Source organism: Condylura cristata, unplaced genomic scaffold, assembly GCF_000260355.1.
Source record: "Condylura cristata isolate star-nosed mole 26May11 unplaced genomic scaffold, ConCri1.0 scaffold00010, whole genome shotgun sequence".
Classification (NCBI taxonomy): Eukaryota; Metazoa; Chordata; class Mammalia; order Eulipotyphla; family Talpidae; genus Condylura; species Condylura cristata.
The window spans coordinates 10,858,721-10,870,426 of record NW_004567111.1 but is presented as its reverse complement, the minus strand read 5'-3'; positions in this window follow the sequence as shown (position 1 = coordinate 10,870,426).

The window sequence follows — 11,706 nt, the reverse complement described above, 5'->3', positions numbered from 1 at the left end:
AAAAAAAAAAAAGAGTTGGGAGTAAGGGCCCTCCTTTGTGGCGCAGCAGGTTAAAGCACAACACTAAAAAGCTAAAGCCACTTCTACAAGAGTTCGATCCCGGCCTACCCCAGAGGTGATCCATCCACATGGTGCAGCAGACAGCCGACCTCTCCTGACCCGCCAGCTGCTCCCCTCAGCAGTGTACTCTGTCAATCTGCCTGTTCTGCTCCCCACGCTGCCTCTGGTGAGTCCTCTCACTGCCCCTGCACCTCTGGCCTGTACCCCAGTTCTTTATGCATAAATAAATAAATCTTTAAAAAAAAATCCCCTATTTAAGGAAATCATGGAATCAACCCAAATGCCCAAAAGTAGATGACTGGATTAAAAACTCTACTAAACAACCAATGTGAAATCACAAGCTGTATCTAAAACTCAAAACCACTTTTATTTTGATCTAGAAAGTGTGTGTGCGTTGTATTTATGTGTATTTTGAAATGCTTGTTGAAGTTTAAGTGTTTGGGCCATTCTGGAAGCCTGCAGTTAAGTCTCAGCACTGTCACTGCTGTGACCTTAGTTCTATTCCCAGCCAGGGAGGTGACACACATGGCGCAGCAGACCTCTCCTGTCCCTCCCGCTGCTCCCCTTACCAGTATATTTCAGTCAATCCACCAGTTGTGCTCCCCACTCTGTCTCTGGTGAATCCTCTCACCCCTGCACCACTGGCTTGCACCTCACCTCTTCTATACAAAAATAAATAAATGCAAATCTCTTTAAAAATTAAAGTAAGTTTCTGATAGAAAAGCAGCATGCACTGTGTAATTTCTAAGGGTGTACTGATCTCATTGAGGTCTAATGAAAGAGATTATTCTTAATAGAATAGCAGGAGTCACACTCTTATGAGCAAGCAGCAAAACAATAACCCACAGCCTCTGGTACCTTGTTTCCCACACGTCAGAGGCAAAAACTGAAGCGAACAAAATGCCCCAAATTTCTTCACTTATACATAGTTTGGCTGAAACTCTCCCATCTCTCTTTTTCTTTCCCCAAACTTTGTAAACTTTTCCTCCCAGTTTGCAGACAGTACCGTTACATTTTTGTTATTTTGGAGACAACACTTAAGTTAACAGAATGGTGCCTATCACATCAATAATGTTCAAACATTCTGAAGCTTTCCACTTTCTTCCTTTGGCTTGCAAGTTCTATGTTCTTCACATTCAATCTAAGGAATGAAAAAACCTTTGCACATTTTGTTGGAGACGATGCCACTTTTATAAATATATTTTTGCACCTTTACAGAAGAATTATTTTTAAAAGTTTTTTTCAGGACCCTCCCTGGTGGCACAGCAGGTTAAAGCACAGCACTAAGAAGCTAAAGCCACTGCAGCATGAGTGCGATTCCCGCCCCAGAGGTGACCCACATGGCGTGGCAGACCTCTCCTGGCCCGCCCGCTGCTCCCCTCAGCAGTTTACTTCCTTCATCTGCCTATTCTGCTCCCCACTCTGTCTCTGGTGAATCCTCTCACTGCCCCTACATCTCTGACCTGTACCCCATAAATAAATAAATCTTTAAAAAAAAGTTCAAGTGCTTAATAATTTTTAGTAAATTTATTATAGCTCCAAGCATGCCAAAAATATGCATGTGTACCCCCATAGAGAGTCTCTCTGGACCAAAGCAAAATAAAGATTTTTTTCGACTTTTGAATGTAACGTCTGCATTTGATGTGTTTGTTTGGTGAGACGATTTTGTGGTAAGTCTTGCCTGAAAGGAATCGGGAGGCAACGCTAAATGATTGGGTACCTCCCAAAATACGCTTCTGAACTGTCTTACTTTCTGTAGTTTTGAAACCTTAGTAAAAGATTATATGTTTCCTTCAGTGTAAGCCACTGAAGGGAATTATAAAATTGATGTTTTCTAAAGCCTCTTTCAAAGTGTATTGACACTGTGGTTGATAGCCAACATCACTAATGGTTTATAAGAAAGATTTGCAAAAGTTGCTGATTATATTCACAGTTCATTTTAGAAAACTATTTTCAGACCCTGCTTTGTAAAAGTGCTATGTTTCCAAAAACACTTAACTAGAAGTTTTACCAATACAAAGAAACTACTTATAGTTCCATTGGTCTATCAAGCTTGACCTCAATCTGATTATATCTTTGCACCAGTGGATTAATCCTTGGAAAATCAGCATCTCTGTGATAGGACAATTTGGTGTATAATTATGTCAATTAATTGAAGTTTGATGTCTTTCTGTGGCCACCATGAGTAATAATAAACTAACATCTCCTCAAAATAGACTATAATCATAGATACAGTAGGGACTTTTTTCTCTCATACACATGTGCACTGCTCTTACAAGAAATTACATTTATGAAGGCTTCTTAAATAATGGTTGGAATATATGTATTCTCTGTTTTTTTTTTCTTGTCTGCCTTTATCTATTGCCTTGATCAGTGGCAAAGACATCATATGAAGGACACTGGGGAAGCTGGAGGAGAAATGACTTTGAGTAAAACAATATTGGAATTAAGAAAAAGATAGCGCAAAGAACCAGAATCTTTGGGGGTGTGAAGAAACAAGAAAGAAAACTGTTCCCATTAGAAAACTTATATTCAAGTAGAGAGACAACAGATGTAAGGAGAAGTAAATTAACTTGTATATTTTAAGATGACAAATTAAGTTGTACCATTTTAAGATGACAAAGATGATAAAAAATATTTTGTCTTTGTTTTAAGATAAAACAAAAAATATAGCAAGGAAAGGATTAGAGCCAGTTGTAGTTTTAAACACAATCTATGAAGAATTGACAAAAATTCTTGGCTCCAGTTCTTGGGGTGGGGATACAGGAAGAAGCAGATAAGCCCTAGTGAAAAGAACCTTGAGAGATTTGGGGTGATCTGCGCTCTCACATAAATAAAGAGAACAGTCAGTGTCCCTTGCCCGCCTCCTGCTCTTCACCCACCAACAAATGGTAGCAACTCTCAGATTCAGTTCTCTATGAACAAACTGAAATGGCACAGACATATCAGCGGGACCCACTTTTTGTATGTTTATTTTAAAGATGTATAGACACATACAAAGAAACACTGTGTGCTGCATCTTCTCACTGGAAGGCATTATGTCAGCTCCTTCCCCATACAATCCTTGCACACACGTCCATTCGATGGATATTTCTCCTGGAAAACAAGCTCTCTGTGTTACACGTTTCTGCCATACTCAAGGGTTTTTTGTTGAATAAACGAATTCATTAATTCATTCATTATTGAACATGTAGTTTTGGCCCAAAAGGGACAAGTTAGATCAAGTGCATCAATTTAGAGGCAAACTAGAAATTATGCTTCATTCCCATAACTCTTTTTTTTTTTAAAGATTTATTTACACACACAGGATTGGGATGCAGGCTAGAAGTGCAGGGTCAGTGAGAGGATTCACCAGAGACAGAGTGGGGAGCAGAACAGGCAGATCGATGAAGTACACTGCAGAGGGGAGCAGCGGGTAAGATAGGAGAGGTCTGACGAGCCATGTGTGTCACCTCTCTGGTGGAGGTCCAACTCATGCTGAAGCAGCTGCAGCTAGCGTTCAGTTCTGCGCTTTAACCTGTTGTACCTCCAGGGAGAGCTAATTCCTGTAACTCTTAAACCAGGGGAAAAAGAAAAGGAGAAAGTAAGTTTATCCCTTTATACTGATTGCATGTCTAGGTTCAAGTGTATTTTCTTCATGTGTGTATATGAGTTCACAGCAGTCTACGTAGGAAAATTTGAAGGTGATTTGATAGGTAAACAGATGCATGTATGGTGAAAAAAAATTGCTACAACGTCTGTCACTATAATTTATTCTTAAAAATAGAATATTCTGGCTCAGTACATATAACACTGTAAGTTGGTATCTCTACAATAATAAAAACAATCTAGATGTTGACAAAAATCCTTATCATAAAATATTTTAATTTTATGTTATTGTTAATAATAACTAATTTTTTTCGAGTCTTTGGGTATTATCTATGACCTTTAACTATTTATGTTTATTATCTCATTTAATTCTTTAAAACAACCTTATAATGTAGATTTATCAACATTTATTTTTTAGATGAGGAAATGGAGATTGGGCAATAGGATAGTAAACAATATGTTGGGATCCCCACATGGGTCTGTTTTTCTCTTTCTTTCTAAATATCCCATCCTTTAAACATTGGTATATGTTGTTCCAGCCTTAGTAAATAATTATAGAAATGCCAGATGTTTATGGACCACTTCCAAATTGAAAGGGATTAATCTGTATTATTGTCTCTATGTTCTGTTGTACTGAATTGGCAGTGTGAGAATATTTTTTTGTCTTGTTTCTTCCTCTGAACAATGGCAACTTTATTATTTATTCAGTTTCTGTTGGAAGTGAAAAAAAGTGTGATTTTCTTTAAAAGCAGGTACACTTTTATTATTTCTTTAAAGATTTACTGAAGGAGGACTTTGACACCTTGGGAAGGTTCAGACTAAATGTATGCATGTTGACTAATTCCCAATGACCAGTAATCCCACATATGATTAACAAGATTGTTTTACCTAGATTGGCAGTGTTTAGGTAACAAAACCACAGGGTGTTCCTAACAAGTCCAATCATAAAAAAATACATGAAGTCTTTTAAATCTCTATATTTTTGAATCTAGTTAAACTGATATTGTTTGAATGTACCTTTATAGCACAACACACCTATGAGGTACTGTGAACATGTAACATTTAATCTTACCTGGAATTAAAAGATGCCAAAGGGCCCTCCTGGGTGGCACAACAGCACTATGAAGCTCTCTGCAGCCATTGCAACATGAGTTCGATCCCCAGCCCTGGAGGTGACCCACATGGTGAGGCAGACCTCTCCTGACCTGCCTGCTGCCCCCCTCAGCAGTGTATGTCAATACATCTGCTCTGCTTCCCACTCTGTCTCTTGTATGATACACAAATAAATAAATCTTTTTAAAAAATTAAATGTAAAAATAAATAAATAAAAGATGCCAGAAGGTGTCCCCTCCAGCAACAGAAGCACTGTGTAAAAGGTGGCCCTGGTGGTTTATCTTGGAATCTACCCATTCTTAGCTTGTCATTTATCTGTCAATCTAGCCTGCACTGACCTGCTTGCTCCTATTGATTCTGGATTGCCAGTGGCTAATACACTTCTTGAAGAGGAGCTATGGAAGAAGCTCCAGCTGGGACAGAATTTTGTCTCCATATCAATTTTATCAGGTAATGTTATGATACCTGGCGCTTGGTATTTGATTTTTTTTTCTTGTTATAATCATCACCTGCTTTCCACAGTTTCTGTAGAGGATCTGTGGGCTGGTGGGTTTTGTTTTTGCAAGCAAAAAGTCTCTTCTAATCCTGGATATCTTCTTTACATTTCCTAATATTCCAATTTGATGTGTGAGATATCATATTCCCAGATAATGATTATTAACTGGCTGCTCTCATGCAGACAAATCCATCTGTTGTTATCACTATCAGTTCCCCAAATTAAAGAATGAATCATGTACCTCCACAAGCACATACGTGTGAATGAATGACTATACTAATGTTCCATTCAGTTAGTTACCAGTCAAAACCCAATCTACTAAAATCTGTCTCCCTCCCACTCTGATTACCCCTTATTTTAGCCATTATCAATATTTTATCTCTTGTTCCTAACTCATTCCTGATTTCTGAAATCAAAAGCTTGACAATCTTGGTTGATTTTTGTGTCCACTATCAATATCTCTAGTTCTTAGTCCTAGTCTCTTCCTAGCTACAACCTCTCACTGGTTCCTACCATAATTGTAATAAAGACCCTACCTCTACTACTACGTAAATGTAAATAAACCCCCCAAAGTCCATGTCCCTTTTCAGATAGAAGTACAAGCTTTATTTATTAACTATGTCTAAAAGAATGCACTCAAAAATGGAAATTGCATTCATGAGTCTGCAGCTAAGAATTTCAGATTCACTGATTAATTCTACAAATATTTTTTGAGCACATAAGCTATGGCAATTTTTAGTTGAACATAAGAAAGACCTCAAAGTAGCCAATTCTTTTACCACTAATCTTTCTTGAACAATAGATATTGAAATAACTAGCCTCTGTAGCTAATAATTGTAGATGCAAACAATGCCTTTTGAAACAACCAGCTTACCACCTACATTTGATACTGAAGTGGAGAATTCTCTTGGCTAATTATTACCTGTGACTGATTTGATGGTCCTGTCCATGACTATAGTTGCAGTGAGCTCATTCATGCACAATGATTTAGAATGAACCCCAAAGCCAGCAAGAAGGAGACATCTAATAACCACACTATCCTTCCATTTGTCTCACTAATGCTTACTTTTTTACTTGCCTTGGGCTCTTACCCTATTTTTTTCCTCTTTGTTATTCTAGCTGACTGTATTATTTGAAATTGAGAGATAACAAATACATGGTAAAAGGCTTAACAAAACCATCATAAATGCCTAACAATGACATGTTTATACTAGCCATTGCTTACATAAAAAATATAATATTTCCAGCACCTTCTTCCAAGGCTTATCTTCACACCTATTCTGAGCTCTGGCTTCCTCTCACTTGACATCCTGTGTGGATTTTTATGGCTCATAAACTTTAGCTCCCCTCATCCCTCCCTATCATGACTTGATTTTAAAATTCTCCCAGATAAATTTTACTTGCAGCTCCCCAAGAATAGCTACCCTGATTCCCCAGCCCCAAAAGGAGAATAATTTGTTCTAAATGTTTGCAAGCAAATTTTAACACTGGGCATTAAGTACGTATAGAGAAATTTAGTAGTATATGCTTTTAATTCGACACCCACATAATTTGGGGAAATTCCCCTAAAAAAACCATGTCAGATACAACTGGTCTTCTTACCACTACAATTCCATTAGCACACATTCTCAGATAACACAGAAAATAATTTACATTCTCAAGGATGATTTCTGAGGCTGGGTAGAGACTGATTTCTCTTAGGATAACTGTAGTACAGAATTCCCATTCATCCTCCAGATTTTGCATTGTCTTTATCCCTTTATCTTTTCAGACAGAAAAGTCATCTTTTGTTACAATTCAGTTTTGGTTTTACCTGGCCAAAACTTTGTAATATAGGCACTTGTTTGGACTTTGCTACATGAAAAATAAGTCCACGTGTAGAAATTGTCTGTCTGCATCGGGAAAGGGCTTCAGTAACTGGCATTTAGGGGATAGAGGACAAAGGTTTACAGTTTGCTAAAAAGTTGTATTGAAAACTTCATTTAAATATCAGTTATGTTTTTGTAAGTATATCAATATATCTATTCACTAGGCACTTATAGCAATATACCAACTGAGTCATTGCAAATATTCAATCTGAACATGTTCTTTTCTATTCTCAAAGTGCTTTCAGAAACTCAAATTATTTATTTACAATTATAATCCATCTGATTAATTATAATTGACATAAAATAAACTCTTCATCACCTTGATATATGTAGGAAGCATTAGGCCTGAAGTTAAGGTGAGTAGAGTTATTTCAGTGTAGTTTTGTAAAATCTAACAACTGTGTTTTAAGGAGTTAGTTATATAAACAAAACCTTAAGTTGTTTCTGGAACTATTAGCAGGTAAAATAAACCTAGATCATGAGCTGACTCAATTTATGTACTCTGATACATATATATTGAAGTTTAAATATTTAAAAGAATATTAGGAAGACCTAAAATATTTTCAAGAAATTAAATAAAATTGGTTAAACACATCATCCTTTGGTATATTCTCCTAAGTGGGACACATCATTTTGTCTTTTATTATTTTTAATATTTTATGATTATTTCACTTAATATCATTCCTTTCTCATAGCTCAAGTGATTGAGAAAAAGTTTAATTTATGTCTAAACATGTTCGCTAAAAGAGACCGTCCTTTCCTAATTTCCATATAATCTATGTTTGAAATGATTCTTTTGTTAAGTCACTTTCTTACATAAAGCTTCAGTCCCAGATAATAAACAATAAAATACTCTAAAGTGTACAACCTATCTTACAAATTGGGTTTGCTACTGTTAGTGTAAATGTCAAAATTATCTCCTAAGGTTTATCTTTCTTTTTTTTTCTTTCTTTCTTTTTGTTTTGAATCTTTTTGTCCATTACTCTGAAATGAGAATTTAGAATATCTTCTGGGTGTCAGGTTCTCATGGTCTCTTTCTGTACTAATGATGTACATATACCATACGGATGGACATCAACACAAACATCTATCAAGATGAATCAGCAATATGAATTAATAAAAATGTTTGTGTAATGCAAGAACTAGGTACCAGTGTTTGTCAGTCCTGAGTTAACAAAACCATGATCTAAGAAATTGGAAGAAAAAACCCCACAAGTTGATATTCCTGTCCTTCTTCTGATCAACTAAATTAAAATACCTGCAAGTAAGGATCAGAAAATTGTATGTCTTATAGGTTTCTTGGGTGATGTAAAGTACAGCCAGGTTTAGGATATCTTAAGTAAGCCAAGAACAAGAAATAAAAAATAAACTTCTTCTAATTTTGATTGTGCAGCTTTCTAGTAAAAATAAGTGAAAAAATTTAATGTAGCATGATACATCAACTTTAAATGTTTAATTAAAAATGCATTCGATTTGTTTTCTAAAAGTCACACAGTTTTCATGTTGCAAAACATCAGTGCACACCGAACATTTCCTTAAGTGTAGAAATGTTCTTTTTGTGGCATTCCTAATATGTCTAGTTTTTCTAAATTAAAAAATCACTGGTTACTCCATTCTGGTTCTCCACAGTACCACAGTGACAATGTTAAAGAGGCAAAGAAATCACTTTCTTCAAATTGCTTCTTTCTGCAAAACAAAACATTCATCTTTCCCTCTAAAAATTATAATTTCCTAATTTCAAAACTGTATGTGGGATTGTAAGTTCAAATAGTCACCGTAGAATGCCACCTCTGGCAAATGATCCATATTTTCATGTTACACATTTTTATCAAATTACATACAAAATGGAGATGTTCTAAATTCTTAACTAAGAAAATAAAATTCCTTGGTATCAGTGGAATTATTTGATTAAACATTGTTAAGGAATAAATAAAACTCTGAGACTTGAATCTTTCCATTTATTTGTGAAAGAGTCCTGGTAACCAGCAATATTTTGTAATTTTTGAACTTTTCATAATCTCATGTTCTGCCTTACTCTTTCTTACAATTTCAAGCAATGGCATAAGAATAAAGGCTTTTAATAAGTTATTATTAATTTGGACTGAATATTTCAAAAATCCTAAAGGTAAACCAGAAAACACAAGTAAGGCTAGACAATGTCTTCTCAAGCATTTACAAATATGTTGTAAATATCCAAAATTTGATCATTGAATTTCAGTTATTTATCATGGTTTACTGCATGCAAAGAAAAGAGTTAAAATATTCTTGACATAAGACTAATTTTCCAAAGACAAAGTGGCATTTAAATTTCTTTCCCATAAAAATTAAATACTGTGAGAAAACAAAATACTGAAATCTATAGGAATCTGCTGAAAATGCCAAGTTTCCAAAACATGAAATATATTTATAACAGATTTATAGGCTATCTCTGAATTACTAGTTAAATTATATATAAATCAAGACTTAAAATAAAATTATTGTATTTATATTAGATTCCTGCTTTATAAGATTTTCACATCTATAATGTGAATGTGATTATTGCTTGACTAGCTTTTTAAAATCCTGTTACAGAACAAATCTTTTAACTGAAATCGCTTTTCAAGAAGTCAACACAATTTGTTCAATTGATACTGATATATATAGTCAAACTGCAAAAAGGGGGGAATTAAGTTCTGAATGTAATTAATAAGGTCAGCACTTTTTATCCTTTCTCAATCATAGCATTTTTCAGATTCTGGAGCATCTGAGTGAAAAGTGAAAAATACAAGTATTTACTTGTTGCACATACTGTAAACAGTGAGGTATATGGAACTCTTCTGAAGTTGAAGAGAGCTAGAGAGCTTTCATTTCATTTAAAATGTCCTGAATTATGCAAAAACAGTATCGTGCATTTTAGTTGTACTTGAGAAGGCTGTGTGTGTATTTTGGAATTTCAGGTAGCTTTATTTTCACATTCTTTGGTTACAGAAGACATTTGTTAGCAGTTATTTTTCTGATCTTCAAAATCATAACCACAGTAGCTGTGGCTACTGCAATTGAGGATGAGTTTCTACTTAGTAGTGCCTTCCAAAAAAATAGAAAAGCTAATCCTCAAATATATTAGGTTTGAAAAGTTCTGAATTATTCTAATTAAACTTACAATCATGCATTTATTAACTTTGAAAGGAAGTGCTGATTGAACCCCTTAAAAATAAAGTACAATCTACTAATTGTGAAACTTTCTGGGATTTCCAAGTAAGTATATTTCAATGAATTTACATCTTTCAAAATCCCGATTACGGTAAAAAAAAAATGTATGCATTAAGAATTACATTTCTCATACTGTAGTCACAGAAGTTGCTTGTGTGTGTTAGATTTCCCAGAAATACTGGTAGATGTCTAAAAACAGCTTTGAAAACTAGAAGTATTGCAACATTAGCTTTAATTGAAAGAAACTATGAGATAAATCACTTCTGCTAAGAAACCTGTATATAGGTGGGATTTCCCATGATTCAGAGGGTGTGAGGAACACACAAAGCTCCTCCTCCCAGCCAGTCTAATTTAAAGCAGAAGATAGTGGGTTTTTTTTTTTAAAGAAAGAAAGAAAATGATCTATTAGTCATTGCTTTCCAAAAGTAACGTAAACTAAAATTTTAATAAAATTAGCAATCAGTTTTCCCCTGTCAAGCCTCATAAATGACAAATTATAGAAACATTAAATATTATAAAAACTCGGATTTGGCCATCTATTTTTGATTTGTAAAGTGGAAAATCGCTGATATAAAGGACCAACAAAAACATGAGGTAGTTGTTTATTTTTCATGTCGTTACTAGTTTGATAACTGAATGCAAGTAGAGCATGATGAAAGGAGACAGAAAGCACAGCACGAAACAATAGTGCGAGGGTTGATGTCCACAATGTGAACGTTTGGGCACAGACATCTTCCGGTGATACGTGTTTCAGAGCTTACTTGGAAAGCTCCCTAACACACTTTCCAAAAAAAAAAAACACACAGTGGGTTTTAAAAACCGCTTTGCAAGGACGCTATTTGCAGTCAACGTCCTGCATCTTCGCTTGTGTAACAATTAAGCTTCTGAGAGTTCTGGAATCTCTTCGTCCACCATGTGCAGAAGGAGGTGCCCCTGAGAGGGCTCCTGCTCTCAGCTTTGCGGCTGTGCATGAGTTTCTTCCCGGGACCCACTCTGCACAGGAGCGTGGAGCGTTCTCCCTAAAGGCAGCGGGGTAGGGGAGGAGGAGCAGGTATTGCAGCTGCGAAACCTCTGCTCCGGCACGCGTTTCGCTTTACACGCGGCTGGGTCAGGGAACACACTTCCACGATGCGCGCATTCCTGAGTCTCCGGCGTGATGCGCCGACTTCTGGGTCAGAGATGATCTTTGCACTGCGTGATCCCGATTCGATGTGAGAGTTACGTCCCTGCATGTTACTTATCTTCGGCACAGGGGCGCACGAAGCGGGCCCCTCTTTACCTCCGAGACCCACGCGGGGCTTGCTGTGTAAAGTGGCCCCCCGTCCTCGCGCCGCGTCCCCGTCGGGCGGCCGGGAGAGCGGGCTCCGCGCGGCGTGCGCTCGCAGGAGGGAG